The sequence below is a fragment of the Manis pentadactyla genome, chromosome 4 (genome assembly GCF_030020395.1).
Source record: "Manis pentadactyla isolate mManPen7 chromosome 4, mManPen7.hap1, whole genome shotgun sequence".
In the NCBI taxonomy this organism is placed as follows: domain Eukaryota; kingdom Metazoa; phylum Chordata; class Mammalia; order Pholidota; family Manidae; genus Manis; species Manis pentadactyla.
In genome coordinates this window covers 109,573,181-109,598,454 of record NC_080022.1, presented here as the reverse complement: position 1 = coordinate 109,598,454, position 25,274 = coordinate 109,573,181, and the positions used below count along the sequence as shown (strand labels likewise).

The 25,274-nt window shown below is 40.3% G+C and overlaps 1 protein-coding gene across 2 annotated transcripts in view; it reads right to left on the bottom strand.

Annotated features, from left to right (window-relative positions):
* CD160 (CD160 molecule) overlaps positions 1 to 25,062 on the bottom strand; it is a 53,110-nt gene extending 28,048 nt beyond the window's left edge. Inside the window, exon 1 of one of the 2 annotated variants that reach the window (XM_036924405.2) lies at positions 24,946 to 25,062. The gene's annotated coding sequence lies outside the window, so the exon portion shown is untranslated. Of the gene's footprint in view, positions 1 to 24,880 lie in introns of both variants that reach the window. The other variant, XM_036924404.2, reaches the window with a different exon arrangement.
* Between the last annotated feature and the right edge of the window lie 212 nt (positions 25,063 to 25,274).

The following is a 25,274-nucleotide window of genomic DNA, read 5'->3' as shown; positions in this document are numbered from 1 at the left end:
GCTTTTAATTTGCATTTCTCTTATAATTAGCAATGTGGAGCGTCTTTTCGTGTGTCTGTTGGCCATCTGAATTTCTTCTTTGGAGAACTGTTCAGCTTCTCTGCCCATTTTTTAATAGCTTATTTGCTTTTTGTTGAGGTGTTTGAGCTCTTTATATAATTTTGATGTCAACCCCTTATCAGATATGTCATTTATGAATATATTCTCCCATACTGTAGGATGTCTTTTTGTTCTACTGATGGTATCCTTTGCTGGGTTTTTTTTTTGGTATCATTAATCTACAATTACATGAGGAACATTATGTGTACTAGGCTCCCCCTTCACCAAGTCCCCCCAACAAACCCCATTACAGTCACTGTCCATCAGTGGAGTAAGATGCTGTAAAATCACTACTTGTCTTCTCTGTGTTGCACAGCCCTCCCGGTGCTCCCCCCCCCACATTATACATACTAATCGTAATGCCCCCTTTCTTTTTCCCTGCCCTTATCCCTCCCTTCCCACCCATGCTCCCCAGTCCCTTTCCCTTTGGTAACTGTTAGTCCATTCTTGGGTTCTGTGATTCTGCTGCTGTTCTGTTCCTTCAGTTTTTCTTTGTTCTTATACTCCACATATGAGTGAAATCATTTGGTACTTGTCTTTCACTGCCTGGCTTATTTCACTGAGCATAATACCCTCTAGCTCCATCCATGTTGTTGCAAATGGTAGGATTTATTTTCTTCTTATGGCTGAATAATATTCCATTGTGTATATGTACCACCTCTTCTTTATTCATTCATGTACTGATGGACACTTAGGTTGCTTCCATTTCTTGGCTATTGTAAATAGTGCTGCGATAAACATAGGGGTGCATCTGCCTTTTTCACATTGGGCTGCTGCATTCTTAGGGTAAATTCCTAGAAGTGGAATTCCTGGGTCAAATGGTATTTCTATTTTGAGCTTTTCGAGGAACCTCGATACTGCTTTCCACAATGATTGAACTAATTTACATTCCCACCAGCAGTGTAGGAGGGTTCCCCTTTCTCCACATTGTCACCAACATTTGTTGTTGTTTGTCTTTTGGATGGTGGTGATCCTTACTTGTGTGAGGTAATATCTCATTGTGATTTTGATTTGCATTTCTCTGATGACTAGCGATGTGGAGCATCTTTTCATGTGTCTGTTGGCCATCTGAATTTCTTCTTTGGAGAGCTGTCTGTTCAGTTCCTCTGTCCATTTTTTAATTGGAGTACTTGCTTTTTGTTTGTTAAGGTGCATGAGCTCTTTGTATATTTTGGATGTCAACCCTTTGTCAGATCTGTCATTTATGAATATATTCTCCCATACTGTAGGATACCTTTTTGTTCTATTGATGGTGTCCTTTGCTGTACAGAAGCTTTACAGTCCTTTGCTGTTTTTAGAAGCTTTTTCGTTTGATGTTATCCCACTTGAATATTTTTGCTTTTGAAGTCATGTGTAAAAAAATCATTGCCAAGATCACTGTCATGGAGCTTCCTGCTTGTTTTCTTCTGGGAGTTATATGCTTTCAGGTCTTACATTCAAGTCTTAAATCCATTTTGAATTAATGTTTGTATATGGTGTAAGATAGTGGTCAGTTTTATTCTTTTGCATGTGGCTGTCCAGTTTTCCCAATGTATTTTTCTGAAGAGAATGTCCTTTCCCATTGTTTATTCTTGGCTCCTATGTCATAAGTTAATTGACCATATATATTTGGGTTTATTTTCTGGGTTCTCTATATTCTGTTCCATTGCCCTTTTTTTTTCTGTTTTTATGCCAATACAATTATAGTTTATTCTGTAGCTCTGTGACTTCTTTTTGCTACTTTCTTATATTTTCTATCTCTTTGTTGAAGCTTTCCGTGTATTCATCCCTCTCCCAGGTTTGGTGAGCATCTTTATGACTATTACTTTGAACAGTTTATCAGACAAGTTACTTATTTCCAGTTCATTAAGTTTTTTTTGAGAGTTTATGTTGTTTTTCTATTTGTAACATATTCCTCTGTTTCCTTATTTTGCTTGACTCATTGTATTTGTTTCTATGTATTAGCCAAACAGCTATCTGTCTCTCTTACAGGAGTGGCCTTGTATAGGAGATGAACCTTATCTTCCAACCCTGTCCTAGCTCTTGTTTGTTTCTTGAATTTTTGTCTTGTAGCTTGTCTAAGTAGCCTGATTTTTTCTTGATAAGTCCCAGTTGTTGAGGGTGTGCCAATGCCTATCAGTGTTCCCAAGGGAGAGATCTCAATTAGCATCTCAATTAGTTTCTGATTGGAAGCCAGACCTTCAGGCAGCAGTCTTTAAAGTATACAAATATATGCAGTCCAGTGGGACTGCAACCAAAAACCCTGCTGGCCTCCAGACCAGGTGATCTGTAGGGGTCCCCTGGGTAAGAGCTGTAAATATTCAGATGAGTGTATAAGCTCCTTCCTGGGAGGAACTGATGAGCTATAGCAAGGCTGAGGGAGATGGTAAAGATGGCAGCCCCTGGCTTACATTCCATGAGAGCACCTCTATAGCTTCTAAACCTTTTTTTAGAGGTTTAGTAGAATGAATTCTCTAGTGATACTTCCTGGGCCTTGTGCTTTGGGGGAGGGAAGGAAGGCCTTGATAATTTTTCTCTATTTCCTGCTTGGTAGCTATTCTACTTAGTACTCTCTCTTTACTGGAACCAATTTTGGTGCACTGCATTTTTTTAAGAAGATTATCTGCTTTATCCAAATTCATATTCGTAGGTTTAATTTATAATCCATATAAATCCATAATTTATGTTTATAGAAAAGGAACCTTTTTGGTTCTTTAAATTTCCTCTGTATTTGTGTTTTTGTTGCCAGGTAGCTGCATCTGGGGAGGTCTCTCCTTGCACACTAGGTGAAACTTCAACCTGGATGGGAAGAGTTCTTGCCTCTGAACCAGACTGTATTCATGAGCAGGTCAGATGAGTGTAGGTAAGGAGGGAATTCATTAAAGTGAGACCAGCAGGGAAAGGCAGCAGCAGTACAGGCAGCAGAGAGCAGGGGAGAACACAGGGAAGAAAGGGAAGCTCTTTGAACTCCTGCTCAGCATAGGGCACATTCCATGCCAACTCCTAAAGCCAGGGTCACCAGACATCCAGGGTCTGCTTGGTTCTGCATGGTGTGGGAGCTACGCCCCTACTACTCCAGGATTTTGGGGAGCTGCAGAGCATTTGATGGAGTGAGATTATGTTCTAAGAACTTCTTGAAGGCAAAGAAAGGGGATTTTCAGGCAGGCTCCTAAAGAGTTAGTCCTTTACAGGCACCCAGGTGATGGGAATTTGCAAGCCCAAATCAGAGACCTCAGTAGCCACTCCCTACTTGTCTGAAGTAGGATAGAGTGAGTGAAGACTTGTGCATAAGTCTAGAAAATAGAATGAAATAGCAAAGTAACAAAGACACTTACCACTGGAAGAGCACAGAGACAAAATGCATTAAGTTGAGCAGTGAGAAGGCTTTATTTAAAAAGCACACACTCGAAGAAAGGGGAGTGTGGGCAACCTCAGGAGGTGCATTTAAGGGCTTAGGATTCTGTCTTTTAAGGCTTTCAAGAATGGGACAAAGGGCATCAGGTGGGGGTGGGGAATTGTTGGGCATAGACTTGACCTTTGGTCTCATGATGTCTTTCTCCAGTGAGACACATTATGTCACCATCCACAGTTCTCTAGATAATTCTTTAAGATAAACTTAAGGAATTTATTGATCCTGTTCTTTTCCAAGATAGTGGTTTACCTCAAGCACTGGGAACCTATCAGAACTGCTTGCCCTGCCTTAAGATAGGGTGGGTTATTATCTGATTACCAAAGAATATGTTAGGAATCTTACCTCCTAACTCCTTATTTTTTTAAATGCAATCTTAGCCTTAAGATGGAGTCCCTCCTGTTCTTACTATACTGTTTATATCTTGGCATTTTTCATCATAGGCAGGAAAAGTTAATGATGATGCTTGTCCCAGGTCCCTGCCATACTTCAGTTCTATTTTTTTATTGTGCATATTTGTCCTTTCTCTCCCTTTCTTCTTGATTACATTAGTTATTTTATTGCTTGTTCTTCCTGAATAAACAGCTCTTGATTTACTTATTCTATCATTTTCTTTTTCACATTTTCACATTTAACTTTATTAATTCCTTCCTCTACTTTCCTTAGATTTTTTCATTTTTGAATTTCCCAAGTTAGAGATTTAATTTAAAATTTTTCATTATTTTTGTTAGTTAATATAAGCACTAAATTTTACTCTTAATATCACTTTAACAGATTCCCATTGGTTTTTTTTTTTGGTATCATTAATCTACAATTACATGAAGAACATTATGTGTACTAGGCTCCCCCTTCACCAAGTCCCCCCAACAAACCCCATTACAGTCACTGTCCATCAGTGGAGTAAGATGCTGTAGAATCACTACTTGTCTTCTCTGTGTTGCACAGCCCTCCTGGTGCACCTCCCCCCCCCCCCCCACATTATACATACTAATTGTAATGCCCCCTTTCTTTTTCCCTGCCCTTATCCCTCCCTTCCCACCCATGCTCCCCAGTCCCTTTCCCTTTGGTAACTGTTAGTCCATTCTTGGGTTCTGTGATTCTGCTGCTGTTCTGTTCCTTCAGTTTTTCTTTGTTCTTATACTCCACATATGAGTGAAATCATTTGGTACTTGTCTTTCTCCGCCTGGCTTATTTCACTGAGCATAATACCCTCTAGCTCCATCCATGTTGTTGCAAATGGTAGGATTTATTTTCTTCTTATGGCTGAATAATATTCCATTGTGTATATGTACCACATCTTCTTTATCTATTCATGTACTGATGGACACTTAGGTTGCTTCCATTTCTTGGCTATTGTAAATAGTGCTGCGATAAACATAGGGGTGCACCTTTTTTTTCACATTGGGTAGTTTTTTGATTACTGCTTCAATTTTGTTGCTGGTAATTGGTCTGCTTAGATTTTCTGTTTCTTTCTGGGTCAATCTTGGAAGGTTGTATTTTTCTAGGAAGTTGTCCATTTCTTCTAGGTCTTCCAGCTTGTTAGCATATAGGTTTTCATAGTATTCTCTAATAATTCTGTGTGTTTCTGTGGGGTCCATCATGATTTTTCCTTTCTCATTTCTCATTCTGTTGATGTGTGTTGATTCTCTTTTTCTCTTAATATGTCTGGCTAGAGGTTTATCTATTTTGTTTATTTTCTTGAAGAACCAGCTCTTGGTTTCATTGATTTTTGCTATTGTTTTCTTCTTCTCGATTTTATTTATTTCTTCTCTGATCTTTATTATGTCCCTCCTTCTGCTGACTTTGGGTCTCATTTGTTCTTCCTTTTCCAATTTCGATAATTGTTACTTTAGACTATTCATTTGGGATTGTTCTTCCTTCTTTAAATAAGCCTGGATTGCTATGTACTTTCCTCTTAAGACTGCTTTTACTGTGTCCCACAGAAGTTGGGGCTTAGTGTTGTTGTTGTCATTTGTTTCCATATATTGCTTGATCTCTATTTTAATTTGTTCATTGATCCATTGATTATTTAGGAGCATGTCTTTAGACCTCCATGTGTTTGTGAGCCTTTTTGCTTTCTTTGTACAATTTATTTCTAGTTTTATACCTTTGTGGTCTGAAAAGTTGGTTGGTAAAATTTCAATCTTTTTGAATTTACTGAGGCTGTTTTTGTGGCCTAGTATGTGGTCTATTCTCAAGAATGTTCTGTGTGCACTTGAGTAGAATGTGTATCCTGTTACTTTTGGATGTAGAGTTCTATAGATGTGTATTAGGTCCATCTGTTCTAATGTGTTGTTCAGTGCCTCTGTGTCCTTACTTATTTTCTGTCTGGTGAATCTATCCTTTGGAGTGAGTGGTGTGTTGAATTCTCCTATAATGAATGCATTGCATTCTATTTCCTCCTTTAATTCTGTTAGTATTTGTTTCACATATGCTGGTGCTCCTGTATTGGGTGCATATATATTTATAATGGTTATATCCTCTTGTTGGACTGAGCCTTTTATCATTATGTAATGTCCTTCTTTATCTCTTGTTACTTTCTTTGTTTTGAAGTCTATTTTGTCTGATACTATTACTGCCACACCTGCTTTTTTCTTCCTGTTGTTTGCATGAAATATCCTTTTCCATCCCTTGACTTTTAGTCTGTGTATGTCTTTGGATTTGAGGTAAGTCTCTTGTAAGCAGCATATAGATGGGTCTTGCTTTTTTATCCATTCTGTTACTATGTGTCTTTTGATTGGTGCATTCAGTCCATTTACATTTAGGGTGATTATTGAAAGATATGTACTTATTGCCTTAAATTCGTGGTTACCAAAGGTTCAAGGTTAGCTTCTTTACTATGTTATCATCTAACTTAACTCACTTATTGAGCTATTATAAACACAGTTTGATGATTCTTTATTTCCTTCCCTTCTTATTCCTCCTCCTCCATTTTTTATATGTTGGGTGTTTTATTCTGTGCTCTTTTATGTTCCCTTTGACTGCTTTTGTGGGTAGTTGATTTATTTTTTGCCTTTAGTTAGTATTTAGTTGGTCTGCTTTCTTTGCTGTGATTTTATTTTCTCTGGTGACATCTGTTTGGCCTTAGAAGTGCTTCCTTCTAGAGCAGTCCCTCTAAAATATCCTGTAGAGGTTGTTTGTGGGAGGCAAATTCCCTCGCTTTTGCTTGTCTGGGAATTGTTTAATCCCTCCATATTGAAATGATAATCATGCTAGATACAGTGTTCTTGGTACAAGGCCCTTCTGTTTCATTGCATTAAGTATATCATGCCATTCTCTTCTGGCCTGTAGAGTTTCTGTTGAGAAGTCTGATGATAGCCTGATGGGTTTTTCCTTTGTAGGTGACCTTTTTCCTCTCTCTGGCTGCCTTTAATATTCTGTCCTTGTCCTTGATCTTTGCCATTTTAATTATTATGTGTCTTGCTGTTGTCCTCCTTGGGTCCCTTCTGTTGGGAGTTCTGTGTGTTTCCGTGGTCTGAGCGACTATTTCCTCCCCCAGTTTGGGGAATTTTTCAGCAATTATTTCTTCAAGTACACTTTCTATGTCTTTTTCTCTCTCTCCTTATTTTGGTACCCCCATCATGTGGATATTGTTCCTTTTGGATTGGTCACACCATTCTCTTAATGTTGTTTCATTCCTGGAGATCCTTTTATCTCTCTCTGCATCAGCTTCTCTGTGTTCCTATTCTCTCATTCCTATTTCATTGACGGCCTCTTGCACCTCGTCCATTCTGCTTTTAAGTCCTTCCAGAAATTGTTTTATTTCTGTACTCTCCTTCCCTACTTTTTCTGTTAGCTCTTCCATTTTTCTCTGCAGCTCCATCAGCATGGTTATGACCTTTATTTTGAATTCTTTTTCAGGAAGATTGGTTAGGTCCATCTCCCCAAGCTCCTTCTCAGGGGTTGTCTCTGTTAGTCTGGTCTGGATCAAATTCTTCTGCCTTTTCATGGCGATAGAGGTAGTTGGGGGGGTGGCGCATGTGTCAGCTGGGAGAACGTCCCTTCTTGCTAGTTTGTGGCCTTCCTCTCCTGTGAGAACGGCGACCCCTAGCAGCTTGTGCTGGGCAGCTGCACGGAGGTGGGCCTCTAAGTCCAGCCCAGGCAGCTGCTGTGGGCATGGCTGGCCTCAGGCTGCTGCTCCGCTATGGCGGAGCTGCGCCAGCGGGGATTACAGGCAGGAGGCTGTTTATCACCATGAGGGGCCTCCAAACTGCACTGCCGCCCTGGAGTTTTGGGCACCCGGAGTTCCCCGGGATTCCCAGCTGCTGGGCTGAGTGTGCTGGGACACTTCCGTCCAGCTGTGGGGTCCCTGTCCCTTTAAGACTTTCAAAGAGCACTCGCTTTTCTTTTGTCTCGGGGGCGCCAGCTGCAGTGATCTGCTCGCAAGTTTTACTATTCCGTTTCCCTAGTAACAAGCACATCATGCACTGTGTGTCTGTGCTCCGGTGTGGATGGCTAGAGCTGTGTATTCAGCAGTCCTGGGCTCCCTCTCCCTCCCGCTCTGACTCCTCTCCTCCCGCCGGGAGCTGGGGTGGGGGGAATGCTCGGGTCCCGCCGGGCCGGGGCTTGTATCTTACCTCCTTCGTGAGGCACTGGGTTCTCGCAGGTGTGGATGTAGCCTGGCTGTTGTCCTGTGTCTTCTGGTCTCTCTTTTAAGAATAGTTGTATTTGTTATATTTTCAAAAATATGTATTGTTTTGGGAGGAGATTTCCGCTGCTCTACTTACACCGCCATCTTGGCTCCTCCTCCTCCCATAGGTTTTTATATGTACTGTTTTTCATTTAACATTTCCTAGATATTGCATAATTTCCTTTTTTGTTTCCTCTTTGAACCAACAGTATTTTATAGTTTTGAGATGGTAGAATTTTTAAAAATTTTTTCTGATTTTGTTAATAGTTTCTAGTTTCACTACATATGGTTAGAGAATTTTATTATACATATTTATAGACCACAGAGAATGGAGTACCAAGATACACAGCAAATTGTTTAAAGTGTTTATCTCAGAGAGGTGCATTGTGAGGGAGTGGGATAACTTATTAAATATTCTTTTTACTATTTTAAGTTATTTGAGTTGCTAAGATGCTCCTGTAATTTTTATATGTAACTTTTGTAATTTAGAAATTTGAAAACAAAATTTACATGTGTATGCATGTGTATGTCTGTGTATCTACCTGTAGAGAAAATTAAAGTTCCTATGGCCAGGATCTCACCTGACACTTGCTGGCTTGCTCACTGCACACGTGTGAGCAATAAGTTATTATTGGCTCTATATAAAGAGGTCCGCTCTGGGCTGCACGACTGCAGGAGAACAGAGGCTGGAGTGCAGAGAGGCCCTGAGGCAGAGACTTATTTGCTGCATGCACACTTGCTCTGAGGCAGACGTGATTCTAGCACTTCTTGACCTGCCACCATGGAAATGAAGTTGGGTATAAACCCTTTCACCATAAGAATGTTCCATTGTCATTATTGGGTATCACCAAATCAAGAGTGAACTTGCCTGGGGCTGAAACCCACTGGCAAGACACTACATATCTACACACACACCCTCCCTATCTGTAAGGAAATATGTCAAAAGGTTAGGGCATTTACCTTGAGAATGGGATGGGGAATTTAGGGACTGTGGGGAAGTTGGGGTTCCTATGGCCAGGATCCTCACTGAACTTAAACCACCTGGTAATGTAACTGGCCTGTGGCTAGGCTACCATTTCCACACCTTTAGGCAATAAGCTATTACTGTGCTATATAGAGAGCCTGGCCCAGTGATCTAGGAGGGGGGCAGAGAAGGTAGTGCTCAACCTACTGAGAATGAGCCAGGTAATAAACCCTTTCACCCCAAAGAACGTTTTACTGTCAGTTTCTTTGTTCACATTGAATCCAAAGCAAACTTGCCCAGGGCTGAATCCCATTGGCAAGACAGGGACCAATAAAAGGAATTTCCATTATATGTTTTATATATTGTGGATAAAATGAGAGTTCCTGTGGCCAGGATTCTCACCTGGCCATGGTTGACTAGCCCACTGCACACCTGTGGGCAATACATGGCTGTTGACTCTATAAAAAGAGCTCTACCCAGAGCTCTGGGCATGACACAGTGGCAGGGCTGCAAGGCTGCAGGAGAGCAGAGCAGAGGCGGGAGTGGTGGCAGTGCCGAGGACAGAGGCCCAGAGGATAGTTGTGTGGACAGAGGGGCCCAGAGGCAGAGACCAGCTTGCTGCATGCCGACTCGCTCTGAGTGAACGGGATTTTGGTGACTGACCTGCCACTGTGAGAATAAAGTTGGTTATAACCCTTTCACCCCAAGAACGTTTTACTGTCATTTTCAGTGGTCACACTGAATCCATAGTGAACTTGCCTGGGGCTGAAACCCATTGGCAAGACAATCTATATTTTTACAATTACAATTTCAGAAAAAAACCTAAGTTAAACTGTAATGTGAGGCCAAAATAAAAAAATATGTCTATTTGAGGGATTAATAAATAGGACAACTAAAATGCTGGACAATAGTGTATAAAAAGAAATGAGAAGGTGATCAGAATTAAGTGTCCTAAGGCATTTGCCTTAAAACTGAAATGTGTATAATCCAGTAAGTACTTAAAACCTTCTATGGGATATGTGGGCAGATATCAAGTTTTTGCTCCTCAAATCTCATTTGTATTCCTTCCTAAAACTGCTCTGCATGGAAAGCACCTGTGGTTGAGCCCGCCTGCTGATTCTTCCAGTCCTACCTCCTCTTTCCTAAACTGACCTTTCCTACCTCATAAAAGAAAGGCAGACCTCATCCTGGCTCTTCCTATAGAACACTGTCCTGGCATGTAAAACCTCAGAAACCACAGGGATAATTTGAAAATAGTGCCTAATTGGAGGTAAAAATAAATCCATTTTTAAATCAAGTGGTTTCTAATATTTTGCTTTAAAAAAATTGAAGACATGGCTACTGTAATTGTTAGCTATGGATAGATTTCTGTTTTCCCCCACTGTCCATTTGCCCCATGCCTCCTTTTTAAACAAACTCTTTTGCTCACCTCCATGAAGATTTAGCACAGAACATGTCTGCCTAGCTGGAGACATTTCCTAGCTTCCTCTTGTAGATGAGGTGTGCCTATGTGGCTAAGTTCTTGTCAATAGTAATTAAAAGGAAGTGGTGTGTGCTACCTACAGGTCTTTATTTTTGTAGTAGACTGCAAAAAAAAAAAACCTGCCATAAATTCCTCCTATCTCTGAATACACAGCCTTCTGCAATGTAACTGCCACTCCTCTCCACCTGTTGGATCTGGGCTTAGCCACTTAACTTGACTTAGCTAATGGAACATTAGTAAATGCAGGGCAAGCAGAGTCTTGTAAAGTGGAGAGAAGTTCATCTCCATATCAGTGGGTAATTACCTGGGCAAGGAGGGCTTATCTGTACCCGAGAGGGGAGGGAGAGGGCCACTTTGCTTCTGCAGGAGCAGGAAAGAGAAGAACCTGGACTGCAGTTTGTGAGCAATAAACGGATTTTAAACCTTATTTCTCCCTTTAACTTATCTCGTTTTTAGAGGTATTTTGCCCCGGGATTTCCTTTTCCCAGACTAACACCCTCTCTTGCTGCTTTTGGAGCCCAGCCATTCTGTGTGACAAAACTCAGGCTAGCCTGTGAGATGCTAGAGACACATGAGGCAAGTCTCTCCCATCACCCCTGCCATGCATCAGACATGTGAGGTCATCTGTAACTAATCAGCACCCAGCCTACCTCCAGCTGACCAAAGATAAATGAGTGCACCCAGGTGGGACCAGTAGAACTGCCAGTTGAGCTCAGCCCAAATCACCAAACTGCAGAATTGTAAGCTAATCATAAATGATTATCATTTTAAACCACCAAAGTTTGGTTTCCTGTGCAGCAAAATGATTGAATGTTCATCCTTTTTATATTTTCCATTTCCTACTGTCTGGTATGTAATTAGGGTGCTGATGAACTGGCTTCAGCCACTCAGCCAAGGGCAACATTGTAAGGAATGGGAAAGCAATGACACTTGAGGAACCTTGTTCCTGAAAAACATCATGGAGCAAAGAAAGTATCCTACTGATTCTAGACTGCTCATGACCATGACATGAGAGAGAAAGAAAATTTTATCTTGTTTAAGCCACTGCATTTTTGCCCCCATTTCTTTGTTACAGGAAGTTAGACTGTACCTCACCAGGACATCAGCTAAAAAATAATCAAGTTGATCATTAAATATGTTTTTATGATAAAGTACCATGTGATTTTTACTGTCTGACAGAAATTCAAAGAACAGAGTGATATTATTAAAAATTAAGCATTTCATTCTCTTCTACTTATTTATGTGAACATCTCTCAATACCAACATCTTTAAAAAAGAAAAACAAATATAATTGATACTGAAACCTTTTTCATTTCAGATGAAAGTAATATTCATTCACGGATAGAACTAAATTTTTTAAAAAGACAATCCATCACCTTAGCAGTGTATAAAATGTTGAAGAATTATATTTAATAATTGTTTGCCAAAATTTGTTGGTTGATCAGTCATACATTAATAAGAGGAAGTTTAGAAAATATTTTCAAATTTAAAGTCATAGGAAGTAAAACATCTAATTTCACTTATTTTTACTGCAGAGATGTATACTGGGACATTAAAAATACTTTTAATCATAACATATATATTGCATGAAGATAAAAAATTCTGTGTGAGAGGTGGAATGGAAGTCTACATTCAAAAAGGAAGAGAAAAAATACTTCCAATCCAAATATATTAGCAATCAGATATACACAGGCTAAATTAGCCAGTTAAAAGATTGTCAGATAGGATTTAATAAAATATAGCAATCTACTGTATACAAGAAGAATATTTAAAGAATAAGGATGGAAAGGTTGAAAATAAAAGGATGGAAAAAGATATGAGTTAAACTGAAAGCAAAGAGCAAAAAAAACTGGCATATATTAATATTGGACAAAAACGACAGAAAACTTTTTAGAAATAGGAAGAGTTACTATATGATGAGAAAAAGATTCAGTTCACCAGGACAATATAATAATTATAATCTTATGTGCACTTAATAAAATAATCTGAAACTGTATAAAGCAAAATTAGGACTATAGGAAGAAATGGAAACTATAGAAAGATCCACAATAATTGCCATTTTTCAACACCTCAATTATCAATAAATCAAGCAGATGAAAAAAGATAAATAATAATAAAGAAGTTTATCTAATGGACCTATAGAGATCTCTCCTCCTAGCCAATAGAGAATACATATTCTTTGTAAACACTTGACAAAATTACAAACTTGATCATGTACTAGCCAATAAGGCAAGTCTGAAAGGATCAACATCGTAAAGACCATCGCCATAATACAATTAGCATAGATGTGAAAAACAAGAGAAGCACTTTAAAAAATCCTATTTTCCTCACATTGCATCTTCTTTGCTTACCATTCTTTGTCAGTAAGATGGTGTAGGGGAGGAATGCATAGGTAGAGGATGCTTTTGGTTATGTTCTAGTTCTGTAGTTGTGCAGTGGGCTCTTAGGTGTTATTTATATTGTTATGCCTTATATTTTTAGATATGTTTCATATTTTTGTACATATAAAAGAATGTGGAATGCATATAAAATTATACACACACACTATGATAACACACTATGGAAACTGAGAACATAGATCTGAGAAAGTGTACCACCAAGCCACCATTTATGAAGAAAATTACTCAAGAAGGTATTACACAGCCAGAAAGGAAGACAAAACATATTATGATATTAAGATATAGGAAACCTTAGTCATTGAATATGATCTGAGAATGGAAAACATCTAGCAAGAAATGAAAAAGAAGTCCATTTGACCTTGACACTTGTAACATTCTCTTTTAAGAGACATAGATTTAATGTCATAAGATTATGTTTCTTTTTCTTTGGATCCAATCATATTATTTGATTTAATTGTAGGTAATTTTTGCATAATTATAATATTTTTAGTGTTCCTTATTGGCTTTTAAAATAAATCTATGGCCATAGCATGGATCACTTGATTGGTATTAGAGAACAAATATAAATGTTATAAACTTTGACTATGTAAAAATTTTAAAGTGTCTTACAAAAATTAAGTGGGTTAGAGTCAAAGGAGAGGAAGAAAGAAGTAAAATTGCAGGTTCCCCAATTTTCAGAGAAGAGTAAAAAATCTTATGAAATTGATAAACAGTAAAGATTAAAGATTTAAGTTTAGGAAGATGAGCACTAAAAGAACTAAAATATTAAATATCACAAGTATTGGAAAGCAAGAGATCATATAATTGTATTAAGTTTCTCATGCAGGAGGGTCAACTGATACCCTTTGAAATATCCAGAAATAAATGTGTATAGTTAAAATCATAACCTTAAACATCAGAGAGATTAAATGTAAAATAGTGAAAGTGATGAATTTTTGGGGGTGCTGCTATGAGGAGGGAGAAGTATGAGGAGGCTTTTTTCCTCACTGTATACTCTTGCTTGATTTATTTTACCTTAGGGATGTATTACTTTTAACTTAAGTTTTTTCAATAAAAACAGAATATATCCCAAAAGCATAACCTATAAAAGAAAGATGATTTTTAGAAATGAAATGGAGGGGGAGAAGGAAAAAAGATGGCGGCATGAAAAGTGAGGCAGAAATCTCCCAAAACCACATTATTTTGAAAATACAGCAAATACAACTATTCCTAGAAGAGTGACCAGAAGTAAGAGTGCACCAGCCAGTTTGCATCTGGGATTCTGGGAGAAATGAACATCTCATGGAAAAGGGTAAAGTAAAAAACCATCACCCAGTGGGACCTGAGCACTCCCCCTACCCCAGCTTACTGGTGGGAGGAAGAGAATCAGAGCGGGGAGGGAGTGGAAGCCCAAGACTGCTAAATACCCAGCCCTAGAAATCTACTCCAGGAGCACAGACCCACATTGCATGGTGCTCTGGAGATTAGAGGGGCTGAAAACTGAAGTCAGAGACTAAGATTGCAAATAGGTTCCCACAACTGGCTGCCCTGGGACAAAAGAAAAGCAGGCACTTTGAAAGACTTCTCAACATTCAGAAGGCTGCTAAAGGGTCAAGGGTTTAGGAGAAGGAACAGGTGGACAAAATTGTCCTGGCACACAGCCCAGCAGGTTGGGAACTTTCAGGAGCTTCTGGCACTCCATCCTCCTGGTTGGCAATGTAGCCCCAAGGTCCCCCACCGCGATAAGAAACCTGCTGCTGCTTCATCTCCAGGGCACCTGCACACAAACCCGCTGTCCCCACCATTGCTGCAGACAAGCTGGAGGGCAACCCTACCTACAGCATCAACACAGTTTAACACAGAGGCTTCTGCCTGTGAGTGGCTAACCAGTCCTGACAGTGGAGGCAGGCACAGGCCGGGAAGCACTAAAGGGCTTTGCCCTTCCAGCAAACACCTGTGCTGCTCGCCTGCAACCCCCACCATTACCTAGGCAATCCTGAGGGCCGCCCTGCTCATGGCAATTTAGGGAATTAATCCAGAGGCCACTCCCTGTGTGAGGCTGACCGGCCCTGTCAGCAGAAACAGGCTCTGTGACTGGGAAGAAGGAAGGGACTTTTTCCTCCCAGCAGACACCCACATCGCTCGCCTGTGACCACTTCCGTCACTCCAGGACTATGAAAAGGCAGAATAACCTTGTTTAAGCCAAAATCCCTCAAACACCAGAAAGAGGGCTCTGTGAGCCTGAAATCACCAATCTTCCTGAAAAGGAATTCAAAATAATAGTCATAAGCATGCTAATGGAGCTACAGAAAAATATTCAAGAGCTAAGGGATGAATTCAGGAGGGAGATGGAAACCTTAAAAAATATAGTAACTGAAATGAAACAAACAATGGAGGGATTTAAAATCAGATTAGATGAGGTAGAGGAAATGGTAAATGGAATAGAAATTATAGAACAGGAATACAAAGAAGCTGAGGCACAGAGAGAAAAAAAATGTTCTCCAGAATTGAAAGAATACTGAGAGAACTGTGTGACTAATCCACACAGAAGAATATTCTCATTATAGGGGTGCCAGAAGAAGAAGAAGAGAGAAAAAGGATAGAAAGTGTCTTTGAAAAATAATTGCTGAAAACTTCCCCAATCTGGGGAAGGAAAGTGTCTCTCAGGCCATTAAAGTCCACAGATCTCCCAACATAAGGGACCCAAGGAGGACAACACCAAGACATATAATAATTAAAATGACAAAGATCAAGGACAAGGACAGAGTATTAAAAGCAGCCAGAGAGAGAAAAAAGGTCACTTACAAAGGAAAACCCATCAGGCTATCATCAGGCTTCTCAGCAGAAACCTTACAGGCCAGAGGGAGTGACATGATATATTTAATGCAATGAAACAGAAGGGCCTTGAACCAAGGATACTGTATCCAGCATGATTATCATTTAAATTTGAAGGAGGGGTTAAACAATTCCCAAATAAGCAAAAGTTAAGGCAATTTACCTCCCAAAAACCATCTCTACAGTGTATTTCTAAGAGACTGCTCTAGCGGAAGTGAGCCTAAGACTAAATAGTGTCACCAGAGAAAATAAAACCACTGTAAAGAAAGTAGACCAATTAAATATTAAACAAATGCAAAATTAAATCAGCTACCCACAAAGTCAGTCAAGGGATACACAAAGAGTACAGATTATGACACCTAACATATAAAGAGAAGAGGAGGAAGAAAAAGAAAGGGGAAAAGAAGAATCTTCAGATTGTGTTTATAATAGCATAATAAGTGAGTTAAGGTAGACTGCCAAATAGTAAAGAAGCTGCCCTTGAACCCTTGGTAACCATGAATCCAAAGCCTGCAATGGCATTAAGTACATATCTATCAATAATCACCCTAAATGTAAATGGACTGAACACACCAATCAAAAGACATAGAGTTACACAATGTATAAAATAGCAAGACCCATCTATATGCTGCCTATAAGAGACTCACTTCAGACCCAAAGACATACACAGACTAAAGGTGAAGGGATGGAAAAATATTTCATGCAAACAATAGGGAGAAAAAAGAAGGACTTGCAATACTTGTATCAGATAAAATAGACTACAAAACAAAAAAAGTAACAAGAGACAAAGGAGGACATTATATAATGGTAAAGGGTTCAGTTCAACAAGAAGATATAACCATTATAAATATCTATGCACCCAACATAAGAGCACCCATGTATGTACAATAAATACTAACAGAATTAAAGTGGAAAATAAAATGCACTGCTGTCATTTTAGGAGACTTCAACACACCACTCACTCCAAAGGACAGATCAACCAGACAGAAAATAAGCAAGGACACAGAGGCACTGAACAACATATTAGAACAGATGGACCTAACAGACATCTACAGAACACTCCATCCAAAAGTAACAGGCTACACATTCTTCTCAAGTGCACATGGAACATTTTCAAGAGTAGATCACATACTAGGCCACAAAAAGAGCCTCAATAAATTAAAAAAGATTGAAATTCTACCAACCAACTTCTCAGGTCACAAAGGTAAGAAACTGGAGATAAATTGTATGAAGAAAACAAAAAGGCTCACAAACACATGGAGGCTTAACAACACGTGCCTAAATAATCAATGGATCAATGACTAAATTAAAACAGAGATCAAGCAATATATGGAGACAAATGACAACAACAGCTCAATGCCTCAACTTCTACGGGATGCAGCAAAGGCAGTTCTAAGAGGAAAGTATATAGCAATTCAGGCCTATTTAAAGAAGGAAGAACAATCCCCAAAAACAGTCTAAATTCATGATTATTGAAACTGAAAAAAGAAGAACAAATGAAGCCTGAAGTCAGTAGGAAAAGGGACATAATAAAGATCAGAGAAGAAATAAATAAAATTGAAAAGAATAAAACAATAGAATAAAAAAACCAAGAACTGTTTATTTGAGAAAATAAACAAAACAGATTAAAACCCTAGCCAGATTTATCAAGAGAAAAGGAGAGTCTATGCACATAAACAGAATCAGAACTCAGAAAGGAAAAATCACTACAGACACCACAGAAATACAAAGAATTATTAGAGAATATTATGAAAAATTATATGTTAACTGGATAAACTAGAAGAAATGGACAACTTTCTAGAAAAATACAGCCTTCCAAAAGTGACTCAGGAAGAAACAGAAAATCTGAACAGCAATGAAATTGAATCGGTAATCAAAAAACTACACAAGAACAGAACTCCCGGACCAGATGGCTTCACCACTGAATTTTACCAGACATTTAGTGAAGACCTAATACCCATCCTTCTTAAAGTTTTCCAAAAAACAGAAGAGAAGGGAATACTTTCAAACTCACTCTATGAAGCCAGCATCACTCTAATATCAAAACCAGGCAAAGATACCACAAAAAAAGCGAACTACAGACCAATATCCCTGATGAACATAGATGCAAAAATACTCAACAAAATATTAACAAAGAATTCAAAAATACATCAAGAGGATCATACATCATGATCAAGTGGGATTCATTCCAGGGATGCAAGGATGGCACAACATTTGAAAATCCATTAACATCATCCACTACATCAGTAAAAAGAAGGACAAAAATCACATGATCATCTGTATAGATGCTGAAAAAGCATTCAACAAAATTCAACATCCATTCATGATAAAAACTCTCAACATAATGGGTATAGAGGGCAAGTACCTCAACAATAAAGGCCATGTATGACAAACCCTCAGTCAACATCATACTTAATAGCAAGAAGTTGAAAGCTTTTCCTCTAATATTGGGAACAGGACAAGGATGCCCACTCTCCCCACTTTTATTCAACATAGTACTGGATGTCCCAGCCATGGCAATCAGACAACGCAAAGAAATAAAAGGCACCCAGATTGGTGAGGAAGAAGTCAAACTGTCACTGTTTGCAGATGACATGATATTGTACATAAAAAACCCTAAAGAATCCACCCCAAAACTACTAGAACTAATATCTGAATTTAGCAAAGTTGCAGGATACAAAATTAATACACAGAAATCTGTTACATTTCTATACACTAACAATGAACTAGCAGAAAGAGAAATTAGGAAAACAACTCCATTCACAGTTGCATCAAAAAGAATAAAATACCCAGGAATAAACCTAACCAAGGAAGTGAAAGACCTATGCCCTGAAAATTACAAGACACTTATGAGAGAAATTAAAGAGGACACTAAAAAATGGAAACTCATCCCATGCTCTTGGGTAGGAAGAATTAATATTATCAAACTCGCCATCCTGCCTAAAGCAATCTACAGATTTAATGCAATCCCTATCAAAATACTGACAGCATTCTTCAACGAGATAGAACAAATAGTTCTAAAATTCATATGGAACTATAAAAGACCCTGAATAGACAAAGCAATCCTGAGAAAGAAGAATAAAGCCTTGGGGATTATGCTCCCTGACTACAAGCTCTACTACAAAAGCACAGTAATTGAGATAATTTGGTACTGGCACAAGAACAGACACATAGACCAATGGAACAGAATAAAGAGACCAGATATAAACCCACACACATATGGCCAATTAACATATGATAAAGGAGCCGTGGACATACAATGGGGAAATGACAGCCTCTTCAACAGCTGGTGTTGGTAAAACTGGACAGCTACATGTAAGAGAATGAAATTGATTACTGTCTAATTCATACACAAAAGTAAACTCAAAATGGATCAAAGACCTGAATGTAAGTCATGAAACCATAAAACTCTTAGAGGAAAACATAGGCAAAACTCTCTTAAATGTATACATGAGCAACTTTTTCGTGAACATATCTCCTCGGGCAAGGGAAACAAAAGCAAAATGAACAAGTGGGAGTATATCAAACTAAAAAGCTTCTGTACAGCAAAGAACACCATCAGTAGAACAAAAAGGAGTCCTATAGTGTGGAAGGATATATTTGTTAACAATTTATTCAATTAGGGGTTAACATGGAAAATATGAAAGAGCTCACATGTTTCAACACCGAAAGAAATAACCCATTTAAAAAATGGGTGGAGGATCTGAACAGACACTTCTCCAAAGAAGAAATTCAGATAGCCAACAGGCACATGAAAAGATGCTCCACATCGCTAATTATCAGGGAAATGCAAATTAAAATCACAGTGAGATATCACGTCACAGCAGTTAGGATGGCCAACATCCAAAAGACAAACAACAGCAAATGTTGGTGAGGATGTGGAGAAAGGGGAACCCTCCTACACTGCTGTTGGGGATGTAAATTAGTTCAACCATTGTGGAAAGCAGTATAGAGGTTCCTTAAAAAACTCAAAATAGAAATACCATTTGACCCAGGAATTCCACTCCTAGGAATTTACCCTAAGAATACAGGATTCCAGATTCAAAAAGACATATACACTCCTATGTTTATTGCAGGACTATTTACAACAGCCAAGAAATGGAAGCAACCTGAGTGTCCATCAGTAGATGAATGGATAAAGAAGAGGTGATACATATACACAATGGAATATTATTCAGCGATAAGAAGAAAAAATATCTTACCATTTACAACAACATGGATGGAGCTACAGGGTATTATGCTCAGTGAAATAAACCAGGTGGAGAAAGCAAGTATCAAATGATTTCACTCACCTGTGGAGTATAAGAACAAAGAAAAAACTGAAGGAACAAAACAGCAGCAGACTCACAGAACTCAAGAATGGACTAACAGTTACCAAAGGGAAAGGGACTGGGGAGGGTGGTTGGGAAGGTAGGGACAAAGGGATTAAGGGGCATTATGATTAGCACACATAATGTAGAGGGGGCACAGGGAAGGCAGTGTAGCACAGAGAAGACAAGTAGTGACTCTATAGCATCTTACTATGCTGATGGATAGTGACTGTAATGGGGTATATTGTGGGGACTCAATAATAGGGGGAATGTAGTAACTACAATGTTTCTCATGTGAAACCTGAGCACAAGAGTGTATATCAATGATACCCTAATTAAAAAACATAAATGAAATGGAGGACAAGGAAAGAGCAACTGTAATGTTGGTCACTAGATGATTCAATACATGTTAGGCACTTTACATGTATTGAAACATTTAATCTTCACAGATATTATCTCCTCTTTTCAGGGAAGGCTACTTTCATTCCTTTCTTCTAGAGTTCTTTCTAAATTTTCCTAAAACTACAAAACTTGGCTAGACACTAATTCACCTCTTGATTCTGCTTCCTTGGTCTTATCTCTGGCCTCCGTTTCCTCATCTGTAAAATGAGGCTGCCTGTTTCAAAATATTGAGCAAAGAAACCTCTAATAACACAGATCTGAAGTTGGCATTCTTCACATTGAAAAGGTATCAGTGACTTCATGTAGCTGGTGTTTGTACTTATCTGGCTACCCAACCTTATGTTTTAGTGGAACCAGCCCTACCCTTCTTTCTCCTCTCATTACCTTCTTGTGAGTGCTGACAGAAGGCAGAGCTCTGATTCTTTCTATAATCTGTCTTTGACACTTACTAGCTTTGTAATGTTGGGCAAGTTTCTTAACCTCTTTAAAAATCATTGTATTGATCTATGAAATGGTGATAATATTATCTTCCCCGTGTAGTACAGGTTAAATGAGTCAGTCTATGTAAACTACATGCTACAGTGCCAGCATAGTGCCTGGGCATAGAGTAACAGCCTAGTAAGTGTTAGCCATGATTATTTTTATGGTTCCTCGTATTTGAGGCAATTTACAGTGTCCCAAGCACATCCACATACATGATTGTGTTTTTTTCTTAAAGAACACTGAGCTCTTATGGTTATATAAGAATCTGTCATTTGTACTAAGCATATGGAGGCTTACAGAGGCCTTGTGACTAGCTTAAAATTGCAGCTTCTAAATTGGAGAGCTACTATTCTAACCCCCAAATTATGTGTATATTTCTCTTGGAGTTTCATTTCCTTTTCCTTCTTTTCACACCTATCCAGCCATTCGGAAGAGGCTGCAACACAAGGAGGGCTGTGATGAAAATAATAAGATCATAAGTATACCAAGGACTAAAGAACAAGAAATTCTGATTGAGGGATCTGGAAAGGCTACAAGATGGCAGTTGGAGTTAGGCCGTGATAGATGTCTGTCTACTTTGGGGAGCTGGTGCTGACGGGTGCGTCGGTGAGGTAAGGTGGGGAGGGGGGCTGGGGAGATGTGGCTTGCAATTCTGGCTTTTGCACTAGCTAGCTAGCTGTGAGATGTCAAGGTCACGTCCCTTCTCTAGATGTGTTTCCTGAGGGACTGGTGCCGCGGGATGGGGGCGGGGCGGGGTAGGAACTGTTTCCAAAAAGAAAGCGGCAGACAGGCCCGCTCGCAGGCGCGGATCAAGGAGTGGCCGGGCTTCGGTGCCGAGGGTCGAGCTGGAGCAGAGCGTGTAAGTCTGTGGCGCGCTGTTCTGGAGGGGTGGAGGCAGGTGGGGGTATGGGGAAAGGATACTCTTGGAATAGGTGATCGTGGTGTCGGAGCAGGAGCACCCTTGTGTGATTGACTCAAGCAGGGCCCAGCAGAGCAAGCGTCGCTAGTTTTGCACTCTGGCCGCCAGGGGGCGCTGCCTTCCAATGTGAGCTTCCACCCTCCCTGCAGTTTCTCAACCAGGCCTTTGCCTCTTGAGCCGGGGTGGGAGATTAGGCACACGGGCTAGTCGGGTAAAACCTAAATTAATATTGGAGTTGTGGGGGGTGCAAAGTCGGATCTGGTAGGTCCTTGGATGCAGGGTATACTAGGGCCGCATCTGGGCCCCAACAGCGGGAGGAGGTTGGGGTGGTGGTTAGTCTGTGGACTAGGTTAGGCTGAACCCCCCACGTGTCAAGACCAGGTCTCCTCTCCCTCATAAAGCGTGGCGAGCCCCGGAGCGGTCAAGGATGAGGGTGGACATTAGGTTGGCCTCCTCACCTTAAAGCCTTCCTCGGGCTCCTAACCTGCTCTGGCTGCCCAGGGCCTATGTACTCTCCGGAGAGCGAGATAGCAGCCGGCGGACCGTAAACGCCCTCCCCTCACTGACCTTTAAAAGTGGAGGCTCCTGGAATGCTGGATTCGAATCCAAGCCTCGTGTGATCTTGGGCACGTTCTTAGCCTTGCATAGCCTCACATTTTTCCTGTGTTTAAAGCTCCCTCATGTGAATGTTCTGATGAGTAATGACACGTGAAGCTGTGCCCGAGGTTTGTTGGGGGGTATGGACTGTCGCCATTGGGATAATATCGTATGGAAGAGGCTCCCATTCTCTCTGCTACCAGAGTCCAGACCCAACCTCTCTGAAGAGCTGTAAGGTTAGCAATTATCTCCACAGGTACCTTTGCTTGCAAATCTCCCACAAAACTGGAAAAGATGCTCCAGGCCCAGAGATGGGAGCTCTTCAGTTGACACAACCCCAACCTCCTTAAAGTAGAACCGGATTTGTAAGTAAAACAAAATTAGGTTTAGGAGGCCCTTGGAGCACTTGTCTGCTTTCTCAGGCTTCCAGCTCCGATACCCTCAACACATGGGAGCAGGGCTTCTTAACATTAAATGCATCACAGACCCTTTGTTATCTGGTGACGCTTATAGATCCCCTTTTCAGAATAACATTTATATTTAATAAAATAAAATACATAGTTTAACAAAGGAAACAAATTATGTACACATGGTTGTACAAACATAAGAAGAATATATAATAGAGTAGTATACATGCTTTAGAACTAACATTAGCCTAATAACTATCCTAATTTCATAGTAATGATGAGTGCTTATAACATTTTGAGAAAACTCTTAACAACTGTAATGAGATTTGAAAATATCTGTGATTTATACTGATGGTAAATTCTGTTGTGGTTTGTTGTCTACATTCATAATTGAAGCAAATGCTAACTTTCAACTAGAGACTGGTGAAGATAAAGATGTAATAATGTTTCCCCCAAATTCACAACTATGAATGAATCCATGGATCCTCACTTAAGAACCCCTGCAGAACAGACTCATCGTTTTCCAACTAGGAAAACTGGGGCCACCAGATCTCCTGATTCCTAGGTGAAAGGTCTTTCCTCTAAAGTACACAACTCTGGAACTTGGGGGAAACTATCTCTAAGCAATTATCTTCCTTATCTTCACCCTGGAATTCCCAGGTTTACTCTGCTAAAAAGGTTTCAGTGGCCTGAAGCCTCCCCTTGTTTGCATCACCCCCAGAACATACATCTGGGATGTGAACTCACCTCCAACAGGTCTCACATGGCCAGGGACATGGGACAAGCATCATGATTAACTTTTCCTGCCTATGATAAAAAATGCTGAGATATAAATAGTATAGTAAGAACAGGAGGGACTCCATCTTAAGCCTAAGATTCCATTTTAAAAGCAGCAAGTTGAGAAGTTAGATTTCTAACATATTCTTTGGTAAATCAGCACATAACCTATCTTAAGGCAGGGCAAACAGTCTTAACTGATATGTTCCCAGTGCTTGAGGGAAACCACTATCTTGGAGAGGAACTGGATCAATAAATTCCTTGTGTTAAGTTTATCTTACAGAATTATCTAGAGGACTGACTGTGGATAGTAACTTAATGTCTCTCACCAGACATCATGAGACCACAAGTCAAGCCTACACGCAACAACCCCCACCCCGCCCTTTTTCCCCATTCCCGAAAGCCTTAAAAGACAGTCCTAAGCCCTAAGTGTGCCTCCTCTCTGAGGTTGCCAGCACTCCTCTTTCTTTGAGTGTATACTTTTTGCCTTAAATAAAAAATTATCATTGCTCAGCTTATTGCGTTTTGTCTCTGTGGTCTGCTCTTCCAGTGGTAAGTGTCTTTGTTACTTCATTATTTCATTCTGTTTTCTAGACTTTAGCCCAGGTCTCCACTCTGTCCTGCTTCAGCTTCCTTGCTCCCTGCTGCCTGCGAGGCAGCTGCCATTTGCTGCTATTCTTGCTTTAATGAATTCCTTCCTTACCTACGTTCATCTGAGCTGCTCAATTCTTTCTCGTTCAGAGTTAAGAACCCTCCTCCGTCAGGCTGAAGCTTCACCTGGTGTGCAGGGAGAGACCTCCCTGGATGCAGCTGCCCGGAAACACCAGCCCCATGCAACCCACTGGCTTTTCCTGGGCTAGGCTTTGAGGGGTCCAGAGGAGAGCTGATTCAAACCTTCATACCTTTCCTCTAGTAACCATCTCCTTTTTATTAATAAGAGTGCCCCTTTGTCACTTATCACACAAGAGCACTGAACAAAAGAAAGTGGCCCGGAGGTACAGGTACTCCAGAGGCCTCACCAGGATTCCCCTCCATGAACATGCAGTGTGGTCCTTGTCCACTTGAGAAAACCTCTGACAGCCTGGAGGAGAGGAGCCGGCACGCTGGCCCAGCTGGCGCGAATGATGCCTCTGACCCAGGCTTCTGAGGGTAAAGGACATTTCAAGAAACAGAGCTTCCCAGGGACCTCACCGGAAGCCTTTCCTTACCTGAGCAGTTCTGTCAACTGTCCCATCCCTGCTCCCACATCCCAGGTGCCCAGGGGCCTCTTTACCTTTTGTCCCAGTCTCTGGCTCTGGCGAAAGCACCCTGAATGAGCTCTCAGCCCCGGGCTTGTTCTTCAGTCTTGTTTAAACCCCATCTCCCACTTCCGTCATTTATCATGCTTTCATTACTGGTATATATGGTCTTTGAAAGCCACAGAATGGGTTTTTCCTTTTTAGCAGTCAGGGGTCTTCCTGCCTCTCTCTCCACCCACCCCCTCTGTGAATATTTTCCTCCTCCCTCTGCTCCACTTGTCATCTTCTGCTTTCTCCTTTCCCTCTTCCTTGTGTGTGTGTGTGTGTGTGTGTGTGTGTGTGTGTGTGTGTGTGTGTGTGTGCT